A 14,881-nucleotide genomic window follows, 5' to 3' on the forward strand; every position below is an offset into this window, starting at 1 on the left:
ACTCGCCTGACATGCTACTCCCGGTGCTTAATAACGTAATGTTTTGAAGTAGTGATATGACTAGCCCATCGCGCTTGTCCACGTTTAGTCTTGTTTTATTTCAGTATGCTCTTACCGGTAAGCTGAAGCAACGGCCAAGTAGGGTGAGCTTACCACTGAAGCGAGGATGACAAGAGAAGGTGAGTACGTCATTGTGGCCTCAGTAATGACATAACAAGATGTTGACCTTCAGAATAACACACGGATGTAATGTCCTATCGTTCGCGCCTTTAAATAAATAAATTGTAAGTGTGTCCTGCATGTTCGGCGTATGTATTTTTGTGTCCTCATTACCTGCTAGTTTGGACTGAATGAGAGGGAATATTTTAATGCTGCTGCACTTGGTTTTTGACAAATCTATCTGATCTAATTTAAACCACAAGAGTGATTAATCAGTAAATTTTTGCTGTCGTCAGTTTTTTTACTCACATTGACTTGCATACTTTGAAACAGCTAGGATAATAAATTCAAATTCAATGCTGCATCTGGCTTATACTTTCTCTTGGTTCTGGAGTTCATGTTACAAAAAGAAAAAGGACGCCGATCAGAAGGTGTTAATAAGAATTGGACGTACGCACGCCTTGTTCACAACACGAACTGCTCGAAACGACGGCATTCTGCGCATGTAGCGGGAGATGGCCGTCGTTGCGATACAGCGATTTTTCTGTAGTCCGGATAGCAAGGTATTCGAGATACTGCCTTCAAATCCAGTTTCCTTGGCAATGGTAGAACCCTTGTCTCTTCAGTGGCATATTTAGGCTGCCACGTGCTCCACAAATCCATTGGAAACAACATTGTTTCTTCACTTCTGATTCATTTCTAATTCATCTCTTTGATATAGTTTTCTTGCTACAATCGTTTTCAAAATGACGGCGTTCGCTGATGTAGAGCTAGTCGCGATTCGCGCAGGGTGTTCTGTACACAACGCTTGGAACATACCTTCTGCGTCTTCACATCTGCCAGTTCATGCTGCAGCTAGTGGGCTGAAGCGTGGCACATTAACTTCATATGTTTTCAGAACATTTGCGAAAGCCTCGCCCACTCAAGAGACATAGGTGAGTGTGGTGCGAGCTCGAGGGCGCGTGGCCGGCAATGTGGCAGGCCTCAACGATATTTCATGGAACGAATGAAAATTTCCTGTTATGCTCACTCGGACTAAATATGTGCAGGTTATTGTCAGAAATGTGCTCGTCAGGATTAAAGCAAAATCTTGCAGCGATCCCGGAAAATTTGGTCTAATCAGGACCCTCAGGGCAGTGGCGTATCGGAGGGGAGGGGGGCTGACCGGGCTCCCGCCTCCGATATATATATATATGCATACAAAATGAAGGTTTTCGCGCCAGACCCGGAGGTATATTAAAAAAGGGAAAAAAAAGACGAACGTTTATGGCATATTTACTGACTGACGTTTCGGCCGGAGGACCGGCCTTCGTCGGAGTGATTACAAGTGTGGTTGCGTTACAGGTATATATAGATACACTAGACACTTATCCCGTTGTCCCACACGACATGCGCACAATCAAAGCCTAGTCACAGCAAGGTGACAAAATGAAAAAATGGCCGGGCAGTTCTAAAAATCACAGCAGATGGAAATCATCACTACATATAATCACATAATCGTGCGGTGGTAAAAATGTACAAGCTGCGCACGAGTGTATAACACGAATGCGAGTTCTGTCTTCCGCCCTGTGGCAGAAAGAAGGATTAAAAAATGCACCCGTGGACAGATTTAACAATGCACACGTGGACAAAAACCGGTATATCATGAATTCACAAAAAATAACAACCTCCCAGTGCTGCACTTATACAATTGTCAGTCAACACGTGACCCGTGCAGAGAATGCCATAGCCGTAGCTGCCAGTAACCGAGCATAAACACAAACTTTCAATCTAGAAAAACCTCGTATAAACAGCCACAGTGAGCACGTGCAGAAGCAAACTATATATATACATAAGAACTGTTCAATGTGAGTTGCTGACGCAGGTTAGTTTTCCGATGTTCTCGTTAATACCACAAGAAAGGGCGTTGAACTTGTATATCAGGTAAGATTCGCGGACTAAACGATCGTGGTGGGAAGGAAAACCAGATTCCAATATAGCCACTCTGATACTGTCAAAAGAGTGCCCAGTTAAGAACAGGTGTGTTGACATTGGAAGGTGTGGGATATGCTTTGCGTGAGAACGATGATAATTGAATCGGATTCTGAACGGCGTTTCTGTTTGACCAATATATTGTAGGTGGCATGTACCACACTCAAGCAGATAAATGGCGTTCGACGTGTCACAGTTGAAGCTACCTTTGATACGGAGCGCGAAGTTTCGTGGTTAGAATATGCGGGCATACTTTACAGCGTGGTTTACTACATGGACTACAACCTTCATGTATGCGGGCGCCGACTTTAGAAGACGTTATCAAATCGCGAATGTTTTTTGAGCGTCGGTACACTACTCGCGGTGCCTCTGGGAAAATTATTCTGTCTTTCACTTTGTCCTAGAATATTTTGATGCCGTTTGAGAAGGGCAGAAACATTCGGAATAGACGCCGAGTGCGTCAAATTAAGGTTAGTAGCAGGAGTGGTCACCGCCGGCTTTGACTTAACGAGAATATCTTCCCTTTTCAAGTTATTGGCTCGTTTTATTGCGTCATCAATAATTTCCTTAGGGTACTGGTGGTCCACGAGTGAGCGCTTTAGCTCTGCACAGTTAGCATCAAAATCGTTTTGTTCAGAGCATATACGCCTAATAGGTGTGCCTGACTATAAGGGATCGCGGTTTTACAATGACGAATGTGGCTACTTTGGCAATGGAGATATTGGCGCCTGTCCGTTGGCTTTTTGTAAAGCTTATTGGTTGTCAAATTATTTCCGGTTATTGACACTGTAACATCGAGGAAGTCAATCTCGGACGTTTAGTGGTTATGTGAAAACTTAATGCTCGGGTGAACGCTATTAAAGCCAGTTATGAAGTTAAGTAGTATCGATTCACCATGGCGCCATACAAGAAATATATCGTCAATGAAACGCCTATAGTACGCAGGTTTTAGGGTGCAGTTTTCAAGAAATTCATTTTCCATTATGCCCATAAAAATATTAGCATAATTCGGCCCAATCCGTGTTCCCATAGGAGTACCACTGACCTGTACATAATGGCAATCATTAAATTCGAAATTATTTAATTCAAGAATAAGTTTCAATAAGGTGCCCAGTGTGAGAACGATAATTGGCTTGTCAATGGCAGCTTCTCCATAGGCAAGGGATAAAGCGCGAATGCCGACTAGATGGGGGATATTTGTATAAAGGGTCTCGACATCCATCGTCACAAGCAGTGAACGAGAGGGAATGCGTAGGTCTACTATTTCGCTTAAGAAATGGTTAGTATCTTTCAAGTAAGATGGGAAGGTTGGGGGAATTGGTTTGATTAGCTGGTCTACATACCGAGAAAGGTTCTCGGTAACAGTCTGTACGCCTGAAACAATTGGACGTCCTGGGTTCCCAGGCTTGAGAATTTTTGGTAATAGATAAAAGCGATCTGCTACTGGACTGAGTGGCACAAGAGACCGGAACGTGTTTTCGTCTATCGATCCTTGTTGAAGGAGCTCCGACAGCGTTTCTTTACCCTTGCTTTTAAAGTCACTGGTTGGGTCATTGGGAAGAGCTTGATAAAACGAACGGTTGGTTAACTGTCGATTTGCTTCATTGATATAGTCTTCGCGGTTCATTACTACGATCGCTCCGCCTTTATCAGCTGGTTTGATAACGACGTCTTGGCGGGAGCTCAATTGCTCCAAGGCGCTGGTTTCATTCCGAGATAGGTTGCGACGAAAGGGCGTATAGGCGTTAAGAATATCATCCTGTACCGCTCGGATATCTAAGCATTTGTCTCGCTGTGCCGGGGGTGTCCAATGCTTTTGAGACGGAAGTATATGGCGAGCACAGTTTTCACATGCTCGTCCATGAAAGAACTCGCGCAACCTCAAATTTCGAGCGAAATTGTCTAGGTCCTTGAATAGCTGGAACTCGCTAAAACCACCAGTTGCTGGACAAAAACTTAATCCTTTTGAGAGTACCACAATTTCAACTGACGACAAAGCCACGTTCGAAAGGTTTATGATAATGCTATTCTGTGACACCTTTTTCTGGGAATGAAGATCCTGGTGCGTTGCCTGCAGGCGGCGGGCGATGTTGGGGTGCGTGTGTTAGGGGAGTACTTTCATAAAATAATGTTCCTATTTCTTCGGCAGGCGCACTGTCGGTAACATTGTCGCGTAACAGCTTTCTAGATTTTGTTTTACTCAGTGTTTCTGCTTTTTGTGCCCGGTAATGTGCTAGACAACATTGGCCGGGGAAGTAAGCAAAGGAAACATAGCGCTCTCTTTCTTACAATAAGTCGACACACAGGACTCATAGTGGGATATTATTTTTTATGAATTCATGATATACCGATTTTTGTCCACGTGTGCATTGTTAAATCTGTCCACGGGTGCATTTTTTAATCCTTCTTTCTGCCACAGGGCGGAAGACAGAACTCGCATTTGTGTTATACACTCGTGCGCAGCTTGTACTTTTTTACCACCGCACGATTATGTGATATGTAGTGATGATTTCCGTCTGCTGTGATTTTTAGAACTGCCCGGCCATTTTTTCATTTTGTCACCTTGCTGTGACTAGGCTTTGATTGTGCGCATGTCGTGTGGGACAACGCGATAAGTGTCTAGTGTATCTATATATACCTGTAACGCAACCACACTTGTATTCACTCCGACGAAGGCCGGTCCTCCGGCCGAAACGTCAGTCAGTAAATATGCCATAAACGTTCGTCTTTTTTTTTCCTTTTTCTGAATATATATATATATATATATATATATATATATATATATATATATATATATATATATATACTCCCTCCTTTTTTTGCATGTTCAACTTAACATGACAGGCGTGTCCGTCAATTGTGCATGTGAAACACGCTTAACAGCGACCTTGCCCTTTGCTTTGTCTGGCACGACCAGGTCTTGGTGTCTTTCCTTTAACTCTCCCTCCTTTTTTTTTTTCATGACAGGCGTGTCCGTCAATTGTGCATGTGAAACACGCTTAACAGCGACCTTGCCCTCTGCTTTGTCTGGCACGACCAGGTCTTGGGGTCTTTCCTTTAACTCTCCAACCTTTTTTTTTTTTCATGTTCAACTTTGTTATATATCTCGCTATCTCTCCTTTCTCACCTTTTTTTGGCGCCTTCTTTCTCTACCTGAAGATATAAAAAGACTGTTGCAAGATTTTCCTGTATCCCTTGAAAAAGGTCGGTCCACCGACCGAAACTGTTGGGAAAATAATAAACCTAAGATAACCGCGAAGTTGTGCTTCTGATTTTCTTAAATACGCTTGGCCCATTGAAAAATCCAGTTACTACTATATATATATATATATATATATATATATATTTTATATATAGTGAGCATTATATTACTCCTTTATCTGTATATACTCATCATCATGGCCAGCGTCATTCTCTTCAGCGCGCGGCCTGCATAAAAAACCTTCGAGTTGAACAGCCGTCGCGCAAGTGGTGGAGGCGGCTCTCGATCCCTTGGGCCTCTACGACTTCGAGTTTCCCTGGAGCTTCGTTCAGGTCGCCGCTTACCACGCCTTGCCGCCACCATGCCCCAAGAAGGTTCACCAGGAGCCCCCAGCGTCACCGTCTCTGCCCTACCGGCCGTTCTTTCATGGATCGTCAGCACGCGGCAGCGCGATCCCACCATGTTCGCTGGCCTTCCTAGTGAAGACGTTCTTCAGCCATTCTACCGTTCTTCAGCCGCAAACTTCCCTTCCTGGCCTGCGCAACATCATCAAAGAGGAGCTGTCCTCCATGACCTGCACTGCGGGCGGTGCCCCTCCTTCGCCGTCGCCCTGGTATGCTCAAGTTGCGGCTATGCAACCAGCGTTCGTTTAGAACGCTGGTTGCATAGCTCCTGCTTCTGCTCCTGCTACTCCCAACCATCTGGCGACTCTGGCACCTTGTGCACCTGCCACAGCATATTACCCTACGCGGCCTACGCCCCGCCCCATTTGTTATTATTGCGGTATTCGCGGGCACATATCGCACTTTTGTCGAAGACGACCACAGGTCGAACGCCGTGGTTACGATGGTTACGAGAGCGACCCGTTGCTTCTTCCGAGTCCCTACCAGCAACGGCTTTCCCAAGGCTCACTTACTCCGCCTACAAATCTTGAAGAGCCTCGCAACTACCGTCCAGGGCGCCGCCGCTCGCCTTCCCCTCTCCGACGCTCGACATCACCTCTGATACAGGCCTCCCGCACTCCTGACTGCCGATCGGAAAACTAGATGGTGCAGTTTTTGGAGGGCAACTGCATGGCCCGCACAGACTACAATTCCTCCCATGTGCCCGACCAATACTTTATTAGTGTGTGCAGAAGGTGTACCAGTTCCTGCATTGATTGATACGGGCACAGCTATTTCTGTTATTCACGCAGACTTCCAGTCTACGCAAGGTTACTACACCTTACAATGGAGCTATTCTACGTGGCGCAAATAATGTTGTGATTCGGCCATCGGCGCAATGCACCGTTCGAGTTTCGATTGACGGGATTCGCCACCATATTCAGTTCGCCGTGTTGACTTCCTGTGCTCACATGCTTATACTAGGGTGGGACTTTCTCTCTTCGGCGTCTGCTTTCATTTCGTGCCGTTAACGCCTCGTTAACTTGACCGAGACCGACAATTCCGACGACGTGCCCGACCCGCGCCTTCGCTTACGAACTGCTGACGATTGTATGGTGCCTCCTGGCCGCGAACAACTTCTTGTAGTTAACTCTGACATCGCCGATGGTGACGTTTTAATTGTACCATCAGCTCGTTGCCTATCCAAAGGGATTGCTCTAGCACCTAGCTTTGTTCGCTTCACCAACGGCACGGCCACTTTGGCTGTACTCAACAGAACCACTGAGCCAGTACTTCTTCCTAAAGGCGTTGTTGTAATTTGCGTCTCGGACACTCAGCCTGTCTCTGTGCTTACCTCGACTACTGCTGTTTCACAAGCACGTACAGCTATAGATACGGTCTCTGCTTTTCTGTTCTCGCTAGTGCAATCAGCACTCATCTAACGCCACAGCAGACGGAAGTGTTACTGGCGTTGTTATCTAAGCATCAAGAGTCCTTCGACGTGCACTCTGCTCTTCTGGGACACACTTCTGCAACGGCTCATCGCATACACACAGATGAAACTTTCATCGTGCGCCGGCGGCCATATCGCGTTTCTTCTGCCGAACGCCAGATCATCGATACCCATGTTGCCGACATGCTGAAACAGCATCATCCGCCCTTCCTCAAACCCTTGGTCGTCACCTGTCGTTTTGGTGCGTAAGAAAGACGGCTCAGTGCGATTTTGTGTAGACTACCGTGCCTTGAAGAAAATAACCCGCAAAGATGTATATCCACTGCCCCGAATCAATGATGCGTTAGATTCATTACAAGTCGCGGAGTATTTCACCAGCCTTGATCTACGCCCCGGATACAGGCAGGCATCCCCTCATTTGAGCGGATGATTGACACTGTTCTACGGGGCCTAAAGTGGAAGACTTGCTTATGCTACCTTGACGACATCGTCGTATTTTCGTCGACCTTCCATTAGCACTTGCATGCAGCGCCTCGACGAAGTCTTGACGTGCCTTTATGCTGCTGGCCTCCAGCTGAATACAAAAAAGTGCCACTTCGCCAGAAAAACCATTAAACTACTCAGACACCTTGTCATCAAGGAGGGCATTCGACCTGACCTCGATAAGATTACCGCTGTCCTGCGCTTCCCCAGGCTTCAACGTGCCAAAGACTTGCGTAGCTTCCTTGGCCTAGCTTCGTATTTCCGGCGCTTTATCCGTAACTTTGCCACCATTGCGGCGCCGGTCCATCAACTACTTCCTTCTGGAGCTCCCTACGTATGGTCGGACGAATGCCAAACTGTTTTTGACGGCCTCAAGCGTGCCCTCACGTCCGAACCTGTGCTTTGTCATTTCGACAACACCGCACCCACTCTTCTACTATTTCCGTGCTCATGTTGGTTTCGACGGGAATTCAGGGCGCAGGCTCCTTTCCCAAGCGTATCACCCCTGAAGGAAGCCGAACGCCAGGCCGGGGTACGCTTGTACCCTTTTGAACCAGTGGGTGCCCGGCGGTGGTGGGAATCGAACCCACAGCCTCCCGCAGCCGAGGCGGGCGTTCTACCACTAGGCCACGGCTGCGGCCAGCGGTCATGGTATCAGCATTGTTCTCCTGCAACGTCAGCAAACTTCCGAAGAACGTGTGGTCGCATACGCAAGTCGCACGCTAACACCTCCAGAGAAACATTATACGATTACCGAACAAGAGTGTCTTGCCGTTGTTTCGTCCGTCCAAAAATTCCGGCCTTATCTGCACGGCCGCCACTTTACGGTCGTTACTGATCACCACGCCTTGTGCTGGTTGGCGACGCTAAAAAATTTAACGGGACGTCTCGGCCGTTGAATGCTTCGTTTACGAGAATACGACTTCGACGTCACCTACAAGTCTGGAAAGAAACACCAGGATGCCGATGCTATCTCTCGATGTCCCCTACCACCGTCTTCAAACACGGCCTGCTTACCACCATGAGCAACCCGCCGGACGTGTCTCCTGAATTTCCTTCACTCGCAGCTCTCGACCGGCTCCCACCTAGTCATTCTCATACGTTTGCAACTTGCCAACGTAGTGACTCCTACTGCCACTCCGTTATGGAACGTATTCGGGGATCCTCTCGCACACCTAACAAGGTAGATATACCTGGTAGCGAAGCTTCCATAGAAGCCCATAGGTTCAAAACATGGTTGCTTACCGGCGGTTCATGGGGCTTAGCGCCATCTGTGTGAGGAGGGAACACTTCCGGCGGAAGAAAAAATAATTTGACGTCATATCCGTCAAAAACAGAAGTGACGTCATTTTGTTCTCATAGGCGCGAAATTTGTTTTCGGAGGCCTGACATTAAAGCTGTATATTCAAATGCCCCGCCATTCGACTTCATGGGCGTTCCGAGTTTTCAGCGCGAAAAGCGATGCCGGAAAAGATCAGCCGTACGGGTGTCGAAATCGCATCGCTGCTCAGAACATACTTTCTTAGGAGGCCGACGAACACTGTGGGCGTAGATGGCGTTGAGTGCTCGTCCTTTCGTGGGACGCCAAGCCCGTCGGCCAGCGCTGTTGCGCGAAAACAACTAAGTAAACAAGTATCTGACGGTCGCTACTATTACTTTTGACTGCACAGGTTAAGAAACAATAAAACTACCCGCGTCACCTAATTCAGGCAAACGTCGACATGCAACACAACACATGTGAGGGGGGCGTATTGTAACAGGTGAACTTTACGAGCGCGCCTTTCCACGCACTCCAAGAGTTGCATGGCATTGCAAGTGATAGCGGCGTCAACGCCCACCGCTATCGATGGGCGCTCTCACGGTGGGCCCTGAAAAAATGTATATATTGATAATGACCTAGTAAAATACAGTTGTATCTTTTCTCGCCATGCATATATAAAATGAATTAGGAATTTTATTTTCGTTGAATGAATCTAACTGCGCCTCGCTTTAATTTAAAAACGCTTTTTTTCTTTCCCAGTGTTTATTCCCCCCAAACATAGTCGCGCTTCAATCGCTGCTCCCATAACCACCCTTGCTGATGTCGGTGACAATTGGTTCTGAACCGCTTTTCGCCCGAAGCTTCGCGACCTATGTGAATCGACCTCAATTGCACCTAACGCTTGACTCCGTCGGCAGTTGAAGAACTTCAAGATCGAAAATTCGGTGCTATACCGGTACGTGTTTCATCCCGAAGGACAACGTTGGGTTTCTGTAGTTCCCCGATCACTTCGGACCCAGATACTGAAGACCTTTCATGACGATCCCACTGCCGGTCACTTTGGTTTCCATTAAACCTATGAGCGAATTCGCAGCCGCTTCTCTTGGCCTGGACTTGCAGCAAGCGTAGCAAAATACGTGGCTTCCTGTTCAATCTGCGAACACCGCAAACAAATGACCTCACCTCCGGCTGGACTGCTACAACCTGTCCCGTGTACTGAAGCTCCTTTCGCAGTCGTTCGCAGTCGTTTCGCAGTCGCAGCGGAGGTTGCATCCTTTTTCTTGGAAGCCATCTTTTCACGACACGGAGCCCCACGTATCCTTTTGGGTGACCGCGGCACGACCTTTCTGTCTGAAGTTCTCGACGATGTTCTCCGTGCGTCCAAATACCATCCATAAAACGACTTCCAGCTACCACCCTCAAACTAATGGCCTCACAGAGCGCTTTCATCGTACGCTGTCCGACATGATTTCAATGTACGTCAACCCTGACCATATCAATTGGGATGTTATTCTGCCATTCGTCATCTTCGCTTACAACACGGCCGTCCAACGCACAACGGGGTACTCGCCCTTTTTCCTTGTGTATGGTCGTCAACCGGTCACTGTCCTCGACGTCTCTTTCTTTGGCGTCCCCGTGGCCTCGTCCACATCAATGTGTGAGCGATTTGTTTCGCGCATCGCCCAGTGTCGCCAACACGCCCGCCTCAACACTGACGACAGTCAACAAGACCGCAAAACTCGCTGTGATGAATCCCACCATGTCGTTTCCTTCCAGCCTGGAGACGAAATGTTGCTATGGACTCCAGTTCGCGTTCCTGGGTTATACGAGAAATTTCAGTTCCGTTTTGTCGGGCCCTAAACTGTTCAGGAACAGACTTCGCCAGTTAACTATCGTGTCACGCCCGTTGTTACGCCTTTGGACGGCCGCTGCCATACCACAGAGATTGTGCATGTTTCACGTTTAAAGCCTTTCATGCGGCGCTCGCCGCCATAGCCAGCAGCCAGGTTGGCTGCTTCCATGCGCGGGGGTAATTGTGTGAGCATTACATTACCCCCTCATCTTCATCTGTATATACTCATCATCATGGCCAGCCTCATTCTCTTCAGCGCGCGGCCTGCATAATAAACCGTCGAGGTTGAACAGCTGTCTCGCATATATATATATATATATATATATATATATATATATACATTGCGAGAAGAAAGGGAACCCAGGAGCCCGATTATTATTAATCATATATCATAAGAAGCCAACAAACAATGACACCAAGGACAACATAGGGGAAATTACTTGTACTTACTAATTGAATTAAAGAATTGATAAATTAATGAAAAATGAAAATGACTGAAAAAAACCACTCTCAACAGGTGGGGAACGATCCCACGTCTTCGCATTACGCGTGCGATGTTCTTACCATTGAGCTACCGCGAAGCCGTTTTCCAATCCACTTTCTGGGGTATCTATGTTTTACAACTAGAACTAATCCTGGGAGTGTTAGCCTACGCCACCATTCACAAACCTAAGCGGCGGATGTGGAACACCCTTTCTGCTGCAGGCGTCACTAGCACGTGATCTTATTGGGTGATGGCAACTGGTCAATAAACCCACATATGCTACCTGAAGGCATCAATGTTGCCGGATTCGAGCCCTCGTTATGTAATGAACGAGAAGAAAGGGAAACGATGGGCCCGATTAATATTAATCATATCATAAGAAGCCAACAAACAATGATACCAAGGACAGCATAGCGGAAATTACTTGTACTTACTAATTGAATTAAACAAATGATAAATTAATGGAAAATGAAAATGGATGCAGAAACAACTGTTCGCAGGTGTATCCCACGTCTTCGCCTTACGCGTGCAATGCTCTTGCCATTGAGCTACCGCGGAGCCGTTTTCCCATCAACTTTCTGGGGTATTTATCTTTTACACACACACACACACACACACACACACACACACACACACACACACACACACACACACACACATATATATATATATATATATATATATATATAATGTTTACGGCTGGGCCTCTCTTGGCCGCGCCTCCTTGAGTTCACGCAGCCATTCAACATGTCCCCAAAAGGAGGCCTTGCCACGTGTTCTGAATACCTATGACGCGCGGCGCATATATGTTCCGGCCTGCACGTTGTATCATGAACTCATGCTGTACCTGTGAAGGACATGCTGTAGAATTGTTTTTCGGAGCAAACTGGGACTACGTTTACATCAACAAAAGATGCAATTTCGAAAAAAGGGCTTCACGCAGCATGTGCATGATGTGAAAACAAAAAATGTCGCGTGCGACGTACTTGCGGAGGACATGGCAGCCTCCATTCATGGCACTGGCCTTCTTGGACAAAGCTGTCGTTATCGCCAAGAATCCGGATTTCACGGTAGTATCTTGGGTGCTTGCTACCAAGACTACACATGAGGCCGAATCGCAGCGATATCATTATTGCGTCTGCATACTGAAGATGCCTAGCTCGGATTTTTAACAGTTACTGTTTGCAAACATGGCTTCGGTATCAATGAGTGGTAACTGTTATCAGTCATGTGCAATAAAATTTATCTATAGCGAAGTTGAAGGCAGAGCCAAAATTACGTCATTATATTCATGACTGCCATTCACGGCAAGTTATGCGCAATGTCGCGCACAAGTTTGAACTTGTATAGAAGAAGACGGCTTTTCGGCCATCAGAACCACTACTTGGCCACTTGTTCGCTGAATTCATAAGAAAACGGCAAAAGAAAATTCGGCGTCCTTAATACACCACTTAGCATCTGACACGATTGCATTTAAGATAGCAGCCTTCATTTTCAATGTGATGATGTTTCGTTACCGCTTTTAGTTGAGTCGTCCCTAGCATCGCGTAACCGGCGAAATGACGATGCGGTTAAATAGGTTGCACGCTGTGACAACAACAGTGTTGGTCGTGTTCGAGCAGGACGTCGTACACACAGAGAGGCTTGGCCTCTGAAAACGCACCGGCGCAATCTCCGAGGCCATGTCTAGCTGCACTAACTAGCCTGCGCGGTGCCGCAGTGAGAGAAATTGCGAGGGCGATCATGAGCCTCTGCTTATGCGCAACTACGCGTAGTGGAGACAAGGACCAGTGTTCGACGGTGCATTCAACGCAAATACCCAAAAGTTTAAACATCGGCAACCGAATGTGCGCTCTACCCTGCGGAAAGCAGAAGCGAGGTCGGGCATTTTTTGTTTCGGAGCCCAATTAAGTTTGGTGTATCTATTGGCAGGATAATTTTACTTCGTTGAAACTAGGTTTTAAAAACATAGATATCTACGGGGACTTCAGCGGAATGTCATTTTGTTATATACAAGCATTTGTTATATCCCGTTTCGTTATGACAATGTTTCACTCTAACATAATTGTTAATATTGTTAAGACGCATTGCGCATGAGCCTGCCATTAAAGGACCGCTGTGCTACGCGATGAGGAAGAAGATGGGACATGCCTCGTGAGATGCTGTCAGCCATTCTCTGGTAGCAGCAGCCTGTAAATATTGTCTCTCCCGTGTACTTGCGAATCCCCGTGGCAATTTGGTGGACGTGCAGGGTACCAGAAGAAGCGCTGTACAACGGAGCTCCGTAGTGGTCGTCGAGTCGGGGTCATCATTATGACAGACGAGACCACGACCACGCCGCCTGCGCGGGCCAGTGCGACGCCTGCACCAGCGCCGCTCACAACGTCAACGATCGTCGTTACGCATCCTAAAGACCCGGGAACGTTTTGCGGTACGGATGAAGTTGACGTCGAATATTGGATTGCCAATTATGAACGCATCTGTGAGGTCAATCGTTGGGACCCGACGATGATGCTGGCGAACGTGCTGTTTTACCTCAAAGGAACGGCAAAGGTGTGGTTCGATAATCATGAGGCAGAGATTGGAAGTTGGCACACTTTGAAACCAAAATTTAGTGCCTTGTTTTGGAAGCCCATGGGTCTAAAGGCGGCCGCAACGCAAGAGCTATACATCCACGCTCAGACGTCCACTGAACCATACATATCCTACATTCAGGACGTCTTGGCTCTTTGCCGTGAAGTGGACACGGACATGACGAAGTCGGACAAGGTTGGTCACGTACTAAAGGGAATCGCAGACGATGCGTTTAACCTATTACTGTGCCGAAATTGTGCGACCATCGACGCAATTATTGAGGAATGCCGGCGTTTCGAGCTGTCCAAAAGTTGGCGTATTTCGAGGTCATTCGCTCGGCTAGCGAACACCCCCCTGACGCCATCATGCGAAGACGGACAGGCCTCGCGTCTGCAGTCATTGCCGCCAAAGGAAATTACATGAATCGTCCGTCGGGAAATCGAAGCAATTGCTCCTGCTCTCCCCAACAACGGCCACGGCAATTTTCACGTGCCAGCCGTTTCCCTGGTCCAGTCCATTGTTCGGGAGGAACTCGGAAACTTGGGTTTCGCCGTCTGCACCATTGCTCAGTCTCGGACAACTGACTTTCGCCCTAGGTCGCCGCCTCGCCTGAGATCACCGCCCCAGGAACAACGGTTTTATCCGCGCTCTCGTAATCTGGCTGAATGGAAGACCGCACACGATGGGCCGAATTGCTTCCACTGCCGCCGTATCGGTCATGTCGCACGCCATTTCAACAACCGTTGGGTGTCTCCATTAACCCGGAATGACACTGCTAGCCGCACCAACAACCACCGCCGTTTTCAGCCCGCTCAGCCATACCAACCATGCAACACTGATAACTGCCGCCGCTTCCAGCCTTTTGAGCTGTACAACGTCGATGCCACCCCCACGCCGCACAGCCGTTCCCCGTCACCCCGAGGTCACCAGTCCCGTTCGCCCTCAGCGCGTCGGCTGTCGTGTCCTTCGCCTATACGACGACGTCTGACATCGCCGTTCAACCATCGAGAGGGAAACTAAGAGATGCAGCTATTAGAGGTGACGCTGCATCTTCGACTT

This window comes from Dermacentor silvarum, chromosome 10 (genome assembly GCF_013339745.2).
Source record: "Dermacentor silvarum isolate Dsil-2018 chromosome 10, BIME_Dsil_1.4, whole genome shotgun sequence".
NCBI lineage: Eukaryota > Metazoa > Arthropoda > Arachnida > Ixodida > Ixodidae > Dermacentor > Dermacentor silvarum.